Raw genomic sequence first — 8,268 nt, forward strand, 5'->3', positions numbered from 1 at the left:
CTCTCTATGTAGGCTCGCCAATCTGCTCCACCAAGTTGCCTCTTTAAGGTTGCTAACAATGTTGGCTTGCTAGTTTTATTCCCAAAGTTGACTCACCAAGTCAACTGTTCAAGTATGCTCACTAAGTCGCCTCACCAAGTTGACTCTTTAAGTTCGCTCACCAAGTTTGCTCGCCATGTCAGCTCACTGAGTCAGCTCACCAAGTCACCCCTCCAAGTCACTTGAAGCAAAGAAAAATTTGGTGTCATTCAAACTTACCATATCTAAATGGATATAGTGGCTAAAAGTGCATATTAGATTCATGGCACTGAATAGGATGGCTGGAAATTGCATATCAAACCCGTGTAGGATAATATTAGTCTTTTTTTTGCAGATCATACTTCATATCATACCTTAAAGTGGTCATTTACTAGTCCCAAAGTGGTCTATAGAAGCCTGCAATAGCTAGCTAACATCTAGATGTGATACATGTTGATTATATGGCATTAAAACCTATGGATTAAATTGTTACAATTTGATTTGTGACTAATAATAGGTCTATAATCTCTCTTTTCAGTCTTAGCAGTAAACAATAAACTCATATTTTTCCATATCATTTAGTTGTACATGTTTTGATTCATTGCATAGTCATTTCCTTTAATCATTTGTAATGTTTTATCATAAACAAGCATCAAAGTGAGCTCATTCTCATGATGCTCCAGATTTTCCTATTCGAATATTGCCAGTTTTTTAAATGCAAGGTAAATACCATTCAATCAACTTTGATTACTATATTATCCATATTAAAAGCTCTAGTCATTTGGAGGACAAGAAGTGGAGCTTCAACACCTATTTGTCTGGGATGAAGTAATTTTGTTGCTTCTATCAACAATTTAACACCTTATCAGAAGAACCACAAATGACATAGCCAATACAATATTCCAAGTCTCCTCTAAGATGTTCCTGATTTCTTTAACACTAGGTGACTACCATTGGCATTGATCACCTTTTGTTACCATATTATCCATATTACAACTTTACCACTCTTAAATGATGTCTAATCAATACAAATTCAGAGCCGGTACTTTAAAATGAAGTTAAATTAGTCAAGGAGTTAGAGTAGTAACACCCTAGAAAAAGATTCATGAGTAAACATATTAGCATTGATCTTCAGCTAACTTGTAATTTATTGATTAGAATTGCATAATGTCTATCTTTATCCACATCCTCAATCACCTCTTTTTTCTCATCCACTGGTGGGAGTGGAATTTGCAATCAAGTAGAGACCAATTCCCATGTGATCTCCACATGCATTAATTTTTGTTAAAAATAGACAGGAAAAATAGTATACAATTTGTTATATTAGAGTTCATACCTTGATTCTCCTCATCTTATTAGTGAATTTTGAATTGACTTCGAAGACATCTATTTGTGCCATAGTTTTTGTATTTGGCTCTTTATTGAGAATTTTATGTTTCACACATGAAAGAGAATGTAGCAATCTGACAATATCTTCATCAGTCAAATTCAATTGAGTCTTCACTTCTGAGTAACTTAGCCTTTCAGATGCATTGAATAGCAAGAATGTTGATGCCTACGTATCATAACCATAGAGTAAGTTACACAAGGAAAAAGAAGTGAATTCCAGATATATCAAGGAAACTGACACTAATAAATGTGATGTATTCACTTTGCATATTTATGGTTTCTATAACACATCAATTTTAGTTTTCCTTTAAATAGATAGCATAAGTAAAAAATGAATCAAATTATCAATGTATGGTCATTAACAATTAATGACATTAACCATTTCTTTAACTTATTCTACCCAATTAATTCTTAACCAGAAACTGGAAGAAGAAATTCCCAATAATGATCAGTATAAAATTACCTATAATGTCATTTTATATGAATCAAGGAATCTAGCTATCAGCTAGTAATCAACCAAAAAGGCAATTACCTGGTAAGTAGTAACAAAAAGTTCCATAGGCTTAGGGTAAAACTTCCCATTAATATTACAAGTACCCAGAGATTATATCCATGTAAGCTTTATATGCTTTGTCTTTGTCTGATAGAACTACTTGAAAACCTCTACGCATCTTACCTGCATTAAGTAGTAAAGGTCAAAATGTTAAGCTGCTTAAGAAATTGACAAATTTAAAAGGTATACTATATACAAAATGGGCATACCATTTTGGCTAGCAGGTTAAGATCAAATGATTTGTAACTCGGCCAAAACCCAGTTGTCAAAACTGTCACAGTCAAGTCTATGCCAGGATGTGCTTGAGAATTTTCATTAAGATAATCATCAAAATACGCTTGGTTCTCCTTTGCTAATGCTAAATCTATGACCTACATACAAGCACATAGATTTTTACACAATTTACAATTAGATTAACTTCATTGATAAGAATCAAAGTGAGTTTTTTATTTATGTATGATGCAACATACCATTCCCTCCATTTTAGAAGTAAACTAACCACCACACTATTGCTTTAGCTTTGTCAATATGCTTCTTTCATTATCATCATTTGCACTTTTATCAAACAAAAGTCTCTGTGCAATCTTCTTCCTACAATTGTGACAAATATTAATTATATATCACAACACATAACAAGACAAAGTCCTAAATTTTAAAATAGCATTATATGGATGAAGAATGTCATTCACATCATGAATTCTAGATGTGTAAAGTTGTTATTCACATCATGAATTCCAGATGTGTAAAGTTGTCATTCCTCATGCTTTATGGCCTTTGGTAGAGTTTGGTTTAATCTATACTTGATAATTCCAAACAATAGTCATTTAAAATATTTTAAATCAATTAAAACTAGACTAGTACAAAAAGAAATTGAACCATATATTAAGAATATGGAGTATGTAACCTGGACATATCAAAATAGAAAATTTATCATATTCTAATAAAAAGAACTCTACTATTATAAACATTGGATTAGATTGTTTGAAGTAATAAAGGTGAACCAACTAAATAACGGGCTAATAAAACATGCTTTATTGCTGATGAGAAGAATTAAAAACTATCTTAATGGTATGTTAGCCTGCACACCCAGATTCTAGGTCAGTTCAACCATGGAGATTCCTAGGGTCCTGTCAAATGGTTCATAGTAGACAACCCTTCTATTCTACAAACCTTAATGGGTGGTCCACATTGACTGTCCAAGCAACTGCCTCCTGAGGGAATCAGCATAGTAGATGTTTATGTACCAACTTTTGGTGCCTTCTACATTAAAGAAACCTATTTTCAAGATATTGCCTTGTACCAAGAAACCTTTTGGACTGAGAATTGCCTATCAATTGAGTCAATTATTTCTTTTCAATTTGTATAATATGTTTTGTCGAAACACACATTAATTACCTCTTTTGGCTATTATAATTAGATGCCCCAGTCTTCTGAGGGTGACCTTGATGACAACCCCCCGTATGCTTGTTTGGGGCACAAACATAACTGTTCAAGATGTCAATCAAGTAGTTTAGTGCTTTCTGAGGAATTTTAGGGATGATCCTTTAGACCTTGAGGGGAAATACATGAGGCTCTTGGAACAGGTTCAAATTTGTCCCTCCTAGCTTCTTATGGTTACCATCCAGTCTCATTTCAAATTATTGGTTGAGCAAATTTTCTTTTGTATTCACTTCATTTAGTTTATTTCTCATTTAGACAATGGAAGTCGAAGGTGATTCGCTAAATATTGATGCAATGAACATCTTCGAATATGATGAAGACCTTTATGGCAAGATGGTCAGATATCCTCCTAAATTTCTTGCCATTTTTGACATTGTATTGATAGATGTAGCTATTCACCTCAAGCCTTTGTGGGAGCACATACAAGTGACTGAATTGTATTTTTGGAAAAATATGTTTTGTCAATTAGTATGTTTTCATTTCATGACTTTGTTATTTTATATATTTTTTATTTATACACATAAACATGCCTCAGACTTACATATAACTGCCATTGCATTCAGGCAAGAATATTCAATCTTAGAGATATAGTTAACATGCAAGATCTGAATCCATCAGGTAGGCAATGCTTTTTAAAGTTATGTATTCATTATTCAATGCTAATCAAAAAATCTAATAAGAGGGTTTTTTTGTCTTTGAAATCTAGATATTGAGAAGATGGTTTCAGTAAAAGGAATGATAATTCGATGTAGCTCAATTATATCAGAAATCAAAGAAGCATTCTTTAGGTGCCTTGTTTGTGGATATGCTCCAATACCAGTACCTGTTGATAGAGGTAATTCATTGGATTACAATTGAACTCTTAATATAATAGTTAATTGTGTCTTCATTGTTTGTTATGTTTGTTTCTCAATTCTATTTTGCATAAATTGTGGCGGAGAATCTACGTCTTTAAATAGATTCATTCTTATGAAAGTGATCTCAGAAGCTTTTAGATTCCAAGATTTTGCAAATAAGATCTTACTCCTTATTATGACACGGCCATTGTTGATCTACTCTCTGTAACCTTAAATGGAACTAATAGGACACCGTACATGAGGTTCTTCTCACATTGAGATGTTTGCTTGATGAAAGCTATATATGAGAGAGCACATTTTTTTAGTGTGAAAAAAATCCCTGTATGAGAACTTTCACGCCAAATTTTATTCTCATATTCCATGAGAATCTTCTACCAAATTTTGTCAAATGTATTTCATGTTTTTAAAAAAAATCTCATATCTTTGCTTCACTATGTACAATGGTACTTGCTGTCTAAAAGTGTTTTTGCTAGATTTGTATTCACATCCTATTTTATGCTTCAAATTCTAAATTCAAATTGATGAACCTACATGTTGTGCAAGGCTAGAAAGTGCTACTATGAATTCTTTGACATTGATGCATAATAGATGCAGGTAGGAACTTGTTGATTTTAGTTTATGCATGATTTGAAGCTGCATCTTCAAGACTCTGAAGACAACTATATCCTTTTACTTTGTGGTTAGGTTTACTGATAAGCAGATTGTAAGGCTACAAGAAACACCTGATGCCATTCCAGAGGGGGAAATCTTGCACACTATTAGCTTGTTGATGCACGAAAAACTTGTTGATGCGGCCAAACCTTGTGATCGAACAAGGTGTGTCTGACATTACATGATATACGAATTCTACACTTGTTTTTATTGCCAAGTGTTAGCATTTGAAGGTTGACATTGGTTTTTTTTGGTAGGTTACTAGGATTTTCAAAGCTATGATAGTTAGAGTGGGACCAAACCAAAGGATTGTGAAATCTCTATTTAAAGAAAAGCTCTCAAGCCTATCTTAGTCCAAATAAGTTGGAAATGAGGACCTTAATGCTCTATTCTATGATTTCTAATTCTAATTTGTAAATCATTTGCTGGTGCAGACCTACATCGATTGCCTTCATCTGAAAAAGGCAGAAAAGACAAGATTGTGAGCCAAAGATCCAATGGAACATGATACCAATAGTGATAGTTTTGCCTCTTTTCAAGAGGGTGATATGTCACCAGCTGATTATGAAGCTAAGGTATAAACTCATACTTTTTACCTTTTGTATATAACATGAATTTTGCAAGCTCTGAAATTGAATTTTTACTACCAATTTCCAAATTGAGAAGTTGAAAGAACTATCTCGCATGCTCGATATCTATGAGAGGCTAACTAGGTCCTTAGCTCTGAGTATTTGGGAGCTAGAAAATGTAAAGAAAGGTCTCTTGTGCTAGGTATCTTTCTTTGTATTCATGTTTGATTAATTGGTAATTTGTTGCATGTTCTTTGAACCATATGTTAACCATTATGCTTCTTAAACAACTTTTTGGGGGAACTGCAGTAAAACTAGCTTTAGGAGCTACTTTTCGTGGTGATATCAACATTCTGCTTGTTGGGGATCTAGGTATGAGTAAGTCTCAACTACTTCAGTATGTGCATAAGTTGGCTCCTTGAGGCATTTATACAAGTGGTTGTGGAAGCTCTGCGGTTGGTTTGACTGCTTATGTATCAAAGGATCCTAAAACTAGTGAAAAAGTAAGTTATTAACTCAATTTGTTGATCATTGGGCTCTTTGAGCTGCCTTCTCCCCCACTGCTACCTACCACTTTATTCTATATAAACTGCTTATTTCTTTGAACTCAATAGGTTCTAGAAAGTGGAGCATTGGTAATGAGTGATAGGGGTGTTTGTTACATAGACAAGTTTGACAAGATGTCAGGCAATGCTCATAGCATGTTACATGTGGTGTGATTTTTCTCTGAGCTCTTCGAATTATGTGCTTTTACTACTTTCTTGACTTCGTAATCTATGTTGTTGGTTGACTTGTATATCAATGTTTGGTCATTCCTTTCAAGTAGGTTATGAAACGACAAACAGTGTCAATTGCAAAGGCTGGGATCATAGCATCTATGAATGCAAGAACATCTATTTTAGCTTGTGCCAATCCTAGTGGTTCACACTACAACCCTAGATTGTCAGTGATTGACAATATCCAACTTCCTCCAACATTGCTTTCTAGGTGGAGTATGTTTGGTTTTAGAATTCAAGATGGAGAATTTATTTGTTGTCACTCAAGTATAAAAGAATCACAAAAAATGCCAGGATTAATTTGATCTACCTAGTGCCTGATAAAGTTGATGAACAAATGGACAGGCACCTTGCAAGGCATCTTGTTGCATTACATTATGACGAGCCAAAGGTAAGCTCTAATTTGGTCAATACTATGTAGTAATTAATGGGGGGTCCAATGACCTAATATTTTTGATGTGAACTACATTATGATTCTAGGACCAAACATTGGATGCATTCAACCTCTCGACTCTCACTTCGTATATCACTTATGCAAGACAACATTTACATCCTAAGATATCTGATGAGGCATCAGAAGATTTGATTTGTGGTTATGTTGAAATGCATAGGAAGGGAAACTTCCCTGGTAGTAGCAAGAAGGTTAGCTCAATATATTCTCAAATTCAATTTCTGTATAGTATGTTTACAAGTTACACACGTAAAAAAAGTAATAGTATATCTCATACTTCTACTGAAGAATGCATCTAGATGCAGGGAAATTCTCATGTTATGTTAACTTGTTCTCCTGAATGAATTGTATAGGTTATCACAATGACTCCACACCAAATTGAAAGCTTAATAAGAATAAGTGAAGCCCTCACCCACATTAGATTCTCTGAGTTGGTAAGAAAATCCTATGTAGACAAAAGTGGGTTACATTCCTGAATGTTTTAAAGCCAAATTGAGGCAATAAAAAGATATCTTACATTCCAATTCTGTAGGTTGAAAGGTGTGATGTGGTAGAATCATTCTAGCTTCTTGAAGTTGCACTTCAACAATCTGCCACCCATCATTCAACTAGTAACCATTGTGCATCTTTGGAAATGAGGATTGTCAGTTCATTTAATTGTATATTGAATGCATTATCATCACAAAATTAGTCAGCTCTAAAAGAACTATGTTAAGTGGAAGCCATTGAATGCATTTGAGTGTCATGGTTACAGGGACCATTGACATGGATCTCATAAACATGGGAGTCTTAGCTAGTGAAAGAATGAGACGAGCCAATCTTATTTCATCACTGAGGATTCTTATCATGGAAAGGATGTAGGCAAGGGGGCCATCAACCTGTATTACTAAGGTAACATTCTTTATATTTCCCTAAATAGTGTTGAGAAAATTGTTGGTATGGCACCTAACTAGATATGAATGAATGCAATCACAATTGATGGAGGAAATACACAAATAGGGATCCAAGGAAGTCAGCCTGAATGATGTAAGTAATTATTTGTTGTGGGTAAATTTCAAGCTATTTCCAGCTTCATTTTCTTGGGGGAAATGAATACATTATGAGTTATGTTGTTCAATTTCAGATTCATAATGCAATTGGAAACCTTGTGAGTGAGGGGTTTGTTACAATTCATGGGGACAATGTGAAGAGGACCTGAATGAGTTTTGAGGATGATATGGCCCCTATAATAATTATTAATGAAGTATCTAATAAGACTACACTCAGTGTGTTGTGGCAAACTATTTTAATATGCCCTGGGCTTCATGCTCTATAGTACATTGATGGGTAGTTTCTCTTGTAAAAAAATCCAGAAAATTGAAGGAATCCAAAGTCTAGGTGTACTATCTATGACAAAGACAACCATTGAGGTAATGATGGATATCTTATAATTCTTGCTCAGATAAGAGGATGATAATTATAAATTATGAGAATCATTAGTGTTTTTTTCTATCAAGTTTTGGAGTGAGGAAAAAGTAATTGCAATTATAAAGGTATTTTTTTTCAACCAACGTAATGGAAAAAG

The 8,268-nt window shown here is 34.0% G+C and overlaps 1 pseudogene; it reads left to right on the forward strand.

The window, feature by feature from the left end:
• The first annotated feature begins 3,405 nt into the window (after positions 1–3,405).
• On the forward strand, positions 3,406–7,902 carry LOC149557740 (DNA replication licensing factor MCM4-like; annotated as a pseudogene).
• The last annotated feature ends 366 nt before the right edge of the window (positions 7,903–8,268 follow it).

This window comes from Cupressus sempervirens, chromosome 5 (assembly GCF_028749045.1).
Source record: "Cupressus sempervirens isolate cs-2001-9-10 chromosome 5, ASM2874904v1, whole genome shotgun sequence".
Taxonomy (NCBI): Eukaryota; Viridiplantae; Streptophyta; class Pinopsida; order Cupressales; family Cupressaceae; genus Cupressus; species Cupressus sempervirens.